The sequence below is a fragment of the Varroa jacobsoni genome, unplaced genomic scaffold (genome assembly GCF_002532875.2).
Source record: "Varroa jacobsoni isolate VJ856 unplaced genomic scaffold, vjacob_1.0 scaffold_1373, whole genome shotgun sequence".
Lineage (NCBI taxonomy): Eukaryota > Metazoa > Arthropoda > Arachnida > Mesostigmata > Varroidae > Varroa > Varroa jacobsoni.
In genome coordinates, this window is record NW_019214275.1 from 14898 (window position 1) to 27458 (window position 12561).

At 41.9% G+C, this 12561-nt stretch overlaps 1 long non-coding RNA gene across 1 annotated transcript; it reads left to right on the forward strand.

Moving 5' to 3' along the window:
* Positions 1 to 4424: 4424 nt before the first annotated feature.
* LOC111269278 (uncharacterized) lies at positions 4425 to 11888 on the forward strand. The gene is made up of 3 exons (XR_002685688.2): positions 4425 to 4562; positions 6388 to 6645; positions 11801 to 11888. It is a non-coding gene; the product is annotated as an uncharacterized LOC111269278 (long non-coding RNA).
* The last annotated feature ends 673 nt before the right edge of the window (positions 11889 to 12561 follow it).

Sequence of the window (12561 nt, forward strand, 5' to 3'; positions counted from 1 at the left end):
TTGGCCGCCTCAAAAGCGCACTGACCTTGATGTGTCGCATCCAAAAAATGCTCTATTATTTCATTCAATTAAAATAGTCGGGATTTTTAGCTCAAGATTTAGAATATGCTTCTACTATAGCTTGAACGGGTTTTTGTCTATTCATACATGCAGGATCTTAACGTGCAAATCCACGCATGTTGAGATCTTGGATAGAGAAGTTATATGTATGTCATGACCTACTTGCGTACGCAGGTACATACCACACAGAGAACCGGAGAAATTGAGCAACGATGCAAGTTATGGAAACCGGCCCATTGTTATTATATCGATACTTGTCAGTACCAAGTAAGCTTCAGGGATGCAACCGCGTAGAGTCTTGCCGCGCTTTCCCTAAGAAAATAATTACTCTACGTTTTGCCTTTGAAACACCCAATATCCCTAAAACTTTGCTCGATATATGGGTTCACTGTAGCTTTTTTTTTACCAAAGGATAACTTTATTAAGAAATAGGCAATTAAATGCGTACGCCAAAATCACAGATTTATCTTCGAGCTATTTATTAATAAATTCCTTTGGCTTAAGTATCTGCGCCACCCATATAACGCTAGGTCTTGTAGGCATGCCTAGCTATCCTTACCTATTCTCAGTGGTTCAGATAAGCAGATAAATATTCGTCAGTGCAGTTCGCGCAATTCAGTAGCAGTCGCCATCAATTACATGTTGCCCTCTGTGGCATTGCCGATCAACCACAAAAGTTGACGATGACGATGGCGGTGGTGATGATGACAATCAATCAATCATCATCATGTCATACCATTGAGGTGTCGTTGAAGGTGTCGACCGGGGCCTCCTCAGACGAAAAGAAAAATCGAAGATAGGCAGGAAGAGAAGCTGGTCCCGGCAGTCAACGGCTGTAGAAGTAACCGAGCGGTGGTCAACGGCTTAAGCTAGCAGCGCCGCGATCGTCGGCGTCGTTAACGTTTGCGTCAACAGACGTCACTGACACACAACAAAAAATGAGAAATAACAGCAGAACTACTACCATCTTTCGACAGCTGGATACGTAAGTACGTATATAGATACAAAGCTAGCCACATATCGCATTTAATTCCGTCTACCTGCCCACCCTAAGGTGGCGTGAGATAAAAAGGAATGGCGAGTCCATTCATTATCCGTTCTTTGAGCTTTTGCAACCAAACTAACTAAGTTTTCTTCATCTAGCAGTTACGTATATCAAAGAGAACTTCTATCGCCTACCTTTATCAACGTTGCAACCAGTGTCATCGCTGCAGATCTTCATATGCTTTTCTCTCTGCCATATTTTTGCCGTTGCACCTTTTTTGTCCTTGCTGTTATTCGATTGGGCTGTTATTAATGCTGTTATTTGTGCTTTCGATTGCTTCTTCTAACATCTGTTATTTATATTGTCGTACTTATTTGGCCACATCCAATAGCCGCTGGATGCTCTGTTATGGGGTTGTCGCTGTTGTTTTTTGTTGATGTACGTACATCCGTTTGTATTGCGCACGGCTGCTGCCATGGCATACGTACACATGCGCATTACGGCAATTGCCATACACATATATACGCCCTGTATCGACATCTATCATACATACATATATATCTGTGTTTGTATACAGATGTACATACATGTACAGATACAAGTGAGCGTGCTGCTGTTGTTGCTCCTGTTTTTTCCCTGTTGATCCCAGGCCAAAGTGCCGAGAAGTGGACAACAATATTAATTTGTTGAAACGCCTTAGACCGGCCCGTTCGATGATAATTCAGCGATAATGCTTAGCTATTCTACACTTCAGTTCCCTTAAATAGCGTCAACCATCTTGTCAGATTTAGCAATATAGCGTTAGCATCGCCAGCGCCAGTAGCGACATGAGCGTCTGCAACAGTAAACGTAAATACTTTCGCATATTGGCTGCTACGTATGGACAAACGGCATCTTTTCTTCACAGTTTGTCGGCTATCGAGATGTTATCTAGCGAAATGTTCTGATCACAAGATCAGATCACCATCATCAGCATCGCCTGTTTTAATCAGATGCTGTTGCTGTTGTTAGATGTATCGCTCGCGCCAGTCTTGCCGAAACGAACGATGGTTCTTCTTCTTCCACCACTCTATGTATCATCTGTTTATATGTATACCAGTAAAATATCAGCTACCGCTGTTCCTATAACGTTTAGATAGATATCTGTATATGTTTGTATGTAGTCTACAAGCGCATCGGACAGACGCTTTGCGCCGGTGACGTTCGAATGCCGTTCGCGAAGAGCGAAAGAAAAAGAGAACTATGGTGATCTTTGCCTGTATGAGTAAGCGTGTGTTTTTGCGTGCACGTTGCAAAATAATCGTGCTATCATTTCTCGCCATTTAAATCGGGCATCGAACGCTTTCAGGGGATCGACGTCGATAATATCGCTTTTGTCGTACGTTTGCTACGTGTCCTATGCGTGTATCCATCTGTGTTTGCTATTCTATTCGTTTAAGAGACGCGCCCTGTCTTTAGGTTATTTTTGTTGTCGTTAGGGGTGACCAAACACGAAGAGCTCAAGTGGCTATTGTAAGTGACTATTCCCTGGGCCTATCAAGTCTAATATACAATGTATGTGCACGCTTGTCATCACGGGTAAAACGAGGGAGAGAAAGGCTAATGCGCATGATACTGTTTTAACTTACCATAATTATGTCTTCCCTCAGTGGTTGCTTCGTCGCTCTTTTTTTTCACTTAAACTTGTTAACTTTAGTTATGATTGTTTCAACACGGGAGAGTGACTCAAATTAGAGCTACCCCCCCCCCCCCCTGAACTAGCACGTATTTTCTTACTTTTCAATTGTTTTCAGTTATTTTTCTATAATGAAATCTAGCAGGGTACAGACAGTATGCGGTGTATCAATGATGTGCGCGATCAGTTGTCATAACTGGTACCAGATGATTACGGTAGAGATACTTAAATGTTTAATAGTATTATATATAGTGCGAAGATGCTACCCGAAGGCTGATCACTCTTCGTCAACATCGCTTCTATTGAACATTACAAAATAATGTCAACAACAGTCATACGGTACCATATGAATAAATTTGTCAATCATCAGGTATCTAAACAAAAAGATATTGGGGTAGTTTCATAAAACAGACCTAGCATTTGGGACAAGTCAGGGGCGAGTATACGGCACCCTTTCTAGCAGTTGGCTGGAACTATATAATGCGTTACATACAAACACGCACAGTCTTGCTTCTGTGCCTGTCAATCTAACTAAACCGAATATTTTTATACTCGTATACTAAATCGTATGGCGTAATCGTGTCGAATAATCGCTAATATGGCAGAGTGTGTAACACGTAAATCACCAGGATCGATGAGAATCATCGTCCACTCGCTGATTTATAGTCTGCGTGAGTGTCTGTGTTTGTTTAGAGATAGGTAAACAAATGACAGAGGATAGCACTTGTGTCTTTTATGCGTCACATGAAAAGTGTCATTGTGATCGAACAAGACGACAATGCCCTTCAGGCATTTAGGCCTCTTGTCATCAATTATGTGTTGTCCTATTCCAATTATTATTGCTATTATACTGCGTTGACATGTCGTGAATATGGGTATTCCTATTGTGTGTTCGTGTAAGTAGGTATAAGGTAATCCATTGTCTAACTTGTCCCCTATTCATATTTCTTTGCTTTCTGTAATTGCGTATGCAATATGTTATCGCCAAAATGATTTAAGATATCGCATTTTGCCTGCTGTCTCTGCTGATGGAACAAAAGGGGTCTTGGCTTGTTGTTATCAGATACTTCTGACACGTAGGAATAACAACACAAGTAACAACAAACGGCAAGAATGGAGAAATGATTCGTCTGGAAGGGAGCTTCTTACATCGCCGCCACTATAACTAGCAATACTAGTACTCGCACATCCATTGGTCGCTTCAAATAGGGTCGCTTGTTACCGACTCCACTTTGGTGGTCCACTAGCGCGATGCGTTTATCGTTTCACAGACAGATTCATGCATAAGAAACCTGTGCTTGCCGATGTTCCGGCCGCCAGCAGTTGTGAACTATAACTCTCACGGATCCATACACGGACACACGCAGGCCGAGAGACGTCCAAGCTCACACCAGGCGCTGGTAGCTCATGGAAGACAACAGCAGCTCGGTCAGTTAATCAGCATCATATGTGTTTTTTTCTTCATTGTACTCCTCGTTGCCGTAACTACTGCTGCCCTAACACTAGGCGCAGCACGACGACAACTGAACGAGAGCGGGTCGACGACGAAGGAAAGACCTTTGCCATTATCACGCCTCTTAGACCATTTCCTTCTTTATCCCTCGCTAACTGCTTATATCTTGTTTCCCTTCGCCTCTCTCATTAACTCTCCATATATATTCGTGCTCCGTTATCGGCGTCCATATCTCAAGCGGCTATAGCAGCAACACTGCTTGTAGTGATGCTGTTAGAGCTGGTAACGCTCGCAATAGTTGGCATCACACCAAGACTGCCGCAAGAACGAAGCACGAGCTTACACAGTCACCGCAGACTCCGCATAGGAACCAATGCGACAAGGGAACGGTACGTAAGCGTGCTTCGTCGACTTCAGCAGTCAAAGCCGACTTCGTTGTTCTCGTCGTCGTGGTAAACAGCAACCGCTCAACTAATACCACCACCGCAACAACGAAACCAGTTCTCTCCATGATACCCCTCACTCACTAACCTGTGTGTGGTGGTCCGCTGTGTCGCGAAAGTCTATGAGCTATTAATTTAACTAATTGGCAGAGGAACAAAGGCAGCAGAACATACTTTGGCTTAGTGGAGCCGACTTTATATATATGTGTGTGAGCGCATTTAGTCACTAGCACGGCACATAACGGCTCAAAGAAAGCCGTGTGCTCGTATGCTTGTGGCGGCTTCCTCATGTGTGTGTTTGTTGCTGGGTAATTATATGTGTGGCCGTCAAGGGGCACGTTCTTCATGCCACTTCGCGTGTGATGAACATTGTCCTTAATGCACCAGAATCACTGTACCCGACAATGTTCGAGCATTCGAGATCTGATAGTCACGTGAATCACATGAACAGCGTCAGTAAAGGGCTACGCAGAGTCAGCGAAAGTGAGGCTCTCCCGAAGGATTCTTCAGCATCAGGACAGCGAAGCCTGAACAAGCCATAAGCGTGTTGCAGTATCTCCCCCGACAGAATTTTGATGAGTGACGCAAGTCATGTTGTTGGTCTTGTTGTCGCGACATTTAACTCGCGATTTCTTCCTCTTTCCACTAATACTGCATTTTTTTACGTAGCTTTTGCAAAAAAAAAATTCGCAGATACAAGACAAATTCTTTAGGGTGGCAGACATAGTGGCGAGTCCGTAAAAATGTTGGCTAATTAGCAAAAGATGATGATGATCGCGATAGCATCCGACACTTCAGGCAACTGATGGCTGCGTTCCGAGCTGTGATCGATGTAGATGACCAAACCAGTTATGCAGTGCTTTTTTTTTTTTATCTATGAAATAAAATGTTCTTGTTATTTACGTAATGAAGGAACTGAAGCGTCAGGTTGATTATGAAGCAAAGAAAAATCGTCTATCGTGGGCAGGCAGCATATACGGCGTCTAGTGAAACCTTGAACTAAAAATGTAGAAACACTGTCAACTATGTAGAAGCACAAGATGATAAAAATAGGTCTGGCATGTTTGAAATCTTATTGCTTCTCGCAGTTTTTTAATTACCGTTCAACATTGGCTTACTCAGTGCCGCTGTCAAGAAATGTTAGCAGCGATTCTACAGATTTACTGATATAACACGGGTTTCAGCTGTTCCATACGCGGTATCTGCGTGTGTAAACGCGTAGAAACCCTTTAGGGGCTCATACGAGATATACAAAGCTAAATATAGCTATGCTGTCGTCATCTAGTATACGTTTCAAATGCCTCCGAAAAAGTCTTCAAAAATTTCATTAGGAAACATCTCATGATCTACATGTAAAGTCAATTAGCGTTCCCCAGACAATATTAAATTCGTATTTCTTGAAGCAGGGTCATACCGTTAGTTTGTATCATTTGTATCATCTCCTGCCGATCCAATCAAGTTTCTACCAATCACTCTTTTATTTTCAAAGCCGGTATGTTGCCGCTAAAAAGAATTTCAGTAAATCATATTGCCGCCTGACGCCTATACAAGGCGTCTTACGAGCCATATTGGACTCAACTTATTACTCGCCCATCTTATTTGAAGTGATTTACCGGAAATTCAACTTTGTCACCCTTATTTTGGTGCCTGCCCGTTTTTCCCATAACTGACGACCACCCAAGTGCGTAACGACCACAAAACGGCCTCATAACGATTACGGAGAAAGTGATAATTATATATTTTCTATTTTATTATTATACCCCTTGACAAGTTTGCCGTAGTCGTCAGCACTACCGACGACGACGACGGCGGCGGCGGCGGCGGCGGCCATAGCTGACGTCGGAGCGACGCTTCCGTTGCTGCGGCTGGTGCTACCGCTGCTGGTTTTTCGGTAGTCGCCGGGAAGCTCATCCGACGCTGTACGACGCGCCGAAAAAACGGAACCATCGCTTCAGCAACGATAGGAGCACCATCGTCACTGCAGTAATATCGCGAGCGCATATAGACACCGTCAAGCGGCACTCGAAAGGTGAGTAAAGTGAGACGATGTGTCACTTAGAGACGCGTTGTTGTTGTTTTTACGTATAACAGCAACAGCAGAAACAGCTACTGTTATTATTAATATTATTATCGTTATTATAATTATTGCTGAAGCGCTAGAATTGGGCCTGTCTTTTTGTCCCGGAATCTGAGATGATAAATGGCTTTTAATTTGGCCAGATTACATTAAGGCACGATAAAAGCGACAACAACAACAACAACAACAACAGCAATTGTCTTACTTCTGGTCCTATAACTTGTTATTAGTGATGCTATGGTGGCAAGCACGGGATGCTGTCATTTTTTAGCGGTCATGCTGCGTAACAGCATCAACTGAAAGGCAGTGGCCGTATCTTCGACGACAAACATATCATCGGCGATGCTTACGAAGAGATCAAACTTTACTATTAGTACTGTTTATTTTCTTATAATTTATGCGAGATAAACGAAGTGACCTCGGCAAGCCCTTCATGGCATTACATGTTGGTCACAGAATAAATGTAAACACATTACGCTAAAAGCGTGAATATTTGGTTCAAAGCAGACCGCCAAATTGCCGTATCTATAAATTAATTCTCCAGATTTTATGGAAGAATTGTCCCGAAATTTCCCGTACAGACCGAAATCATCACAACTCATTGAAACGTGCTCTATATGCACCCTATGTGATTATCATTTAAATCTATCCAGAACAATTTTGCTCAGACAAGCAAGACATCACTCTCCTACTAATTGCTGTCGAGTATTACTAAAGTTCTGTTGATCAGTCCAGCCCCAAAGGAACCTCCTTGTAAATGTCAGCGCTGCACCTCTGTGCCCTATAGTAGTTCAGTTAGATCTGGCTCGGAGTAGAATATAGCCAAACACCGAGCTGGACTACGAGGTCATAAGTAGTTGTGACAGTTACGTCATGGATCTGTTGTCGCGACTATCGAATGGGTGCCTCAATTTTAGACAACAACCGAAGGCTATTCGTAGCCATTTAACGTGTGAAATATTTGGACAAGCCTTACTCCACGTATTATACGCAAACGAACTTGCATCTTTAGCTATTTACGACCAACAGACTGATTGAAAGCCATCAAAAAATAATGGCTTTCGAGGCCAAAGTGTTGTTTGGCAAACAATACTTCGTTACTGTTACAGACTAGGGAGAATTGGAAGATTAAGCATCACCGAGAAAGTAAGTACACTCCAAAAGCCCAATCATCGCCGTAGAATTCACTGCTGTGTTTCGATAACACACTTTCAGGTTCTATAACATGCTATAATACGCGCATGTATCAACATCATCAATGAATGAATTCAATCTGACCAGGTTTCAAATAAATACATCTTAATACTTCTCACAAAGGCAAATGCGAGCTAAGCCACCCAAGTTCGCCAACTGAATGTGCCTGCCATAAACTTCTCTTGTATCTACTGGCAAAAAAACCAAACATGTTCGTGAAGAGTGTGAGTACGATGGCCAGAAAGCGACTCGGGTCCAGGATAGCGTATTTTGCATGCAAGATTCTACCTGGCAATATTGAGCGTATCTTGAGTCGCCCTCTGCAATATGGCGACGCAGTGTTGGTAAACTTTGAAGTTGCCCCCAACCCCACGCTAAAGAGTTTCGCATCAAACATCCCCACAGATGTCGGATTCGTTTCGAATACGCTTGACTTAGTAGCAGCGTTATCCCAAAAGAAGCAGTCGATGATGAAGAACACTGGCATTCCCTAGATTCATAGGGAATGCCAGTGTTCTTCCAGATTACAAGTGTAGCCTAGAATGGTAACTTAGACTTCTTTTCAGCGTTGCTTAAAGGTCTTCCAGACAGGATACATAGGCCCAGAGATAGACTAAAGGTTTCCGTCGATACAGATGATTTGCGGGGCAGCAGTTTTTCCGTGCGGCAGACCCTACATTTCGCCCCCTCTGAGTCGGCGCTTACCATTAAGCTGACCAAAACTGAAGTAATAAAATTTCGGGAAAGGTGACAGAATCGCCGCTCATGACATGTCATAGCTCTTTAGCCGACGGCTGACCTGTAAATTAAATCACCGATATAGGGTTACTGGTCTCATGTAATGGCCGAAGGTGCTCCCAGAATATTACAGCAAGATGCAAAAAGGCCAAATATATTGGTCCTGAAATACCTAAAGTCCCGACCGCTTTCTGACTTTTCGACTTCATAGTTGCATCAGTTGCTTAACCTGGGATGACCCCGCAGCAGAGTCTCGAGCATTTGAACCAAACAAAAACCTGGTTTCTCTAGTTTCTTGGGGTTGCAGCGGACAACCCTCTATGGGCTTGCCTGTTTTCTGCCGGCGACGCCACTGTACACCGAAGACTTCCGTCGCCATTTTTACCTATCGTCAAGCCCAGCACTTCAAGAAAGCCTGGTAATATGGGATAGATAATCCGCGTGGGTCAGTTATATGGCAGACAGACCACAACGAACGGGACCTGGGAAAGAATTGATTTGTCTAACAGACATATAGCGACGCGCTATAAAGTGCACGCTTCTTACTACCTAAGCCTATGTAGAGTACAGGCGCCAGGTGTAAACCTAATGAATGTCGCATTCGTACTAGACTTATTGCTATGTAGCCTGGCTCAGAAACTAATGATTAGGTAGTATCATGGCATATAATGTATGATGAAATCAATGCTAGGTCTTAATGAAATAACCCCATGAACCCCTAGGCCGTCGATTCTAGAAACAGTCTTATGACATTAGCCAAGCTGGTAAAGGCGCCATATAGATGGATAATATATAAAGCCTAATATGTTCAGTAATTCAAGCCATTATGAATGAATCTGTATATATTTCAAGTGTTTGAAATGTTTTTTGATAAAAATGAATAAATGATTTTGATTGACATCTCGTCCCCTGTGAATATGTAGGTTTTCTGCCGGCGCTCCCCTGATCAGAGGCTGGCCGCTGCGATAATACTCTCAATTTTAATCAGTTCCAATCGAAACTTTATTACGCAATAAAAAGCAAGAAAAACAAATAGAATATCTATGTATTATATTTATCTTCGTCGAGCTCCTACAATGGCCTGAGTGTATGTGTTACGTGCTTATTTATGTGTGCGTGCGTACGTACGTGTATGTGTCGGTCTTATCGGCAGTTTCAACGACATCCTCATCACTTGTGGGCACTCGACGCGCCCTTAGTTCACTGCTACGCTGGTCGCTCGTAACTCAGCCAGCCCAAAGTTTATCGTACCTGGAAGGTACAGGTGCGAGATAATATATCTTTTTTTTATCAAGGGTTGCTATTTGATATGAACTCGATAAAATAAAAGTAAAATTCGAAGCAAAGGTGACAAGTATTCTGTTATTATCGCACTCGGTTATTTGAAGTGAATAATTTTCGGATTTAATTGGCCAAATTCAGGTAGGCTGAGCGGGATCCCGTCACTTCGTCAAGCCAACAATATTTTTTTAAATAACACTTCACGCTAGACTAAATTATGGCGATGATCTTTCGAAAGCTGCAGAAACGGGTCTCGATGATTCCGCGTTGGGTACGTCGCGCTCTCTACTACACAGTATCACGATTCTGTGTCATAATCAACAACTACTTATACGAGCAGATGCATATCTATTTCTTAATAAAAATACTTTGGCTATCGTATAGACAATATTAGTACCCTTTTTGAAAGAAAAATCAACAACTACTCCTTATTCTTTATTGAGCTTATGAAAACAGTTAAGGCTTGCTCCCTCCACGAAGGCCACGAGGTTCTCCATTAGAAATAAAAAAAAAAAAAATGAAAAAACGTTCCGTTAATTTATATGACAGCCATGTCAGAAAGTATCACACTCAATGCATTGAGCACTTTCAACTCTTCGGTAGTATAACACAATTACACGCTGATTGTCACATCCAGACCTCATATTTTAATTTTATTTATATGTTTTCCTTTAATTATTTTATTAAATATCACGCCTATGGAATGTGTCGTATGTTATAAGGTTAAGGAAGACCCGTAAAAAACGTATTCTACTTAGTAATTTGTAGAGATATATGTGAAATCAAATGTTATATTCAATAGAAGGGTCCGACAGAACGAACTCATCGCCCTGGCAATGTATGTTTGAAACATAAGCTTTATATCCAAATTAGCTGAGGTAGCATTTAATATATATTATATTTTATATATTACTATAATATATTATTCAATATTAATATATGTACATATATATATATATATATATATATATAGTTCAAAGAAAAAAAACTTTGGATCAAACCCGTTCCTTATACATCCAGCACTGAAGTGTTTTAAAAAGCATTAAAATGTGTTTTTTTTACATACCGATATCGATCAACGGTAGACTAAATAGAAATCTATATGAAACAGTAAATGAACATTGAGAGATATAGTGGCATCAGCAGACGTAGTGCCATGCGCTCCATATATTTAGATTTTTCCTAGTACACCACAGAAACGTTTCTCAGTTAGTCGTTCTTTTGTACTAGGTACACTTGATCTGCCAGGGAAAGCGTAGTCCGTTTCGAATGCCTCTTGGGAAGACTTTCAAGGAGTAGAAGCATATTTAAGCTTCACCTGTGATAAGAAGAAGTCTCGCGGATGTGTATGACCGACAGACAGTATCTAACAATGATCATAAACGCGAGCTTTTTTACATTTTGGCAATTGCCTTTGGACGACACTGGTCCGGGTGGGTCCTCGTTAACAGCTTAGCGGCAGCTGGTGGGCTCTCTGCAGTTGTTGTTCTGCTGCATGCGAATTGCTATCGACGAGCTAGAAGTGACTCTGCAAGCAGGGCGGTCCTATGATAAGTTCGTTCTATGCGAAGATGCCGGATGCCTAAATGTTAAACAAAAACGAGTTATTACATCGATCTCAGCTGCTCATCTACTTACTTACCGTTCTTCCTTCATTTACTAATTGTAGCCTATCAAACTCATATATAATATGGTAGATTAATGATTTCCCCGATCTCTTTCTACCTAGCATATATGTTTTTTTTTTTCATATTTCGAGGTTTGGCTTCTGTTTTCCTATTATTGGACTTGTTGTCGTTGTTGACAAGCTCGGCTTATTGATAACAATAGTTTTCGTTGTGTTTAATATAATACTGTGTGTGTGTTTAATATGTGCCTATAACAATATACATAGATGGCCGAACGGCATAAGGCGACAACAAACAGCGGAGCGTCCTCATGCGGTCGATGGGTGCAGAGCTAATAGACGACTGCTCGGAGCGGCTAACGTCGGTGTAGTTCGTGTTGCTGGAAGGCAAGAAAGGCATAAAACGGCGGAAAATACCAACGTTACAATGGGACGCACACGAACTTTTCTAGTACTAATACAATGGAATAAAAGAATGCCGAGTTGAGCTAGACAACAATAAATAGACGGGCGAAAGGGGTGATTATAGTATGAGAGAAAGGGAGAGAACGTCGCCAGAATAGAATATGATGTTAGTCTTAGGGAGAGAGAAATTTTTATTACTCTAATTAAAGTGCATCGCTACGATGGCTACTGAATTGTTGTAACTGGTGCCGCTGCGGTGTTCGCTGTATTATTATTGTAATTATTTAAACGTGGATTTTACAACATCAGGACACAATGAAAGATGAATACCCTCCCCCCCCCCCCCCGCACCTCCTTGACGCAGTCGAGACCGGAGTAAACGCGTGTTTGTTCTGGGGTGTTAGTGTTCTTCTTGTTACGTTTAAGTTTATGAGTTTATTTATTAGTGGTAGATGAGAAACAATTTTCCTGCGTAAAATAGATAAAAAGTGATCCGTCTTACTTGCGGGTTGAGTAAGTTTACTAAGTATAATTTTTCCAGACGTTGTATTTGTTTTTTTTTGATCACGCTCTTATATCTAGCTCGTCTGTAACACTGAAGACAGCTTCGCTCTTTGCCTATT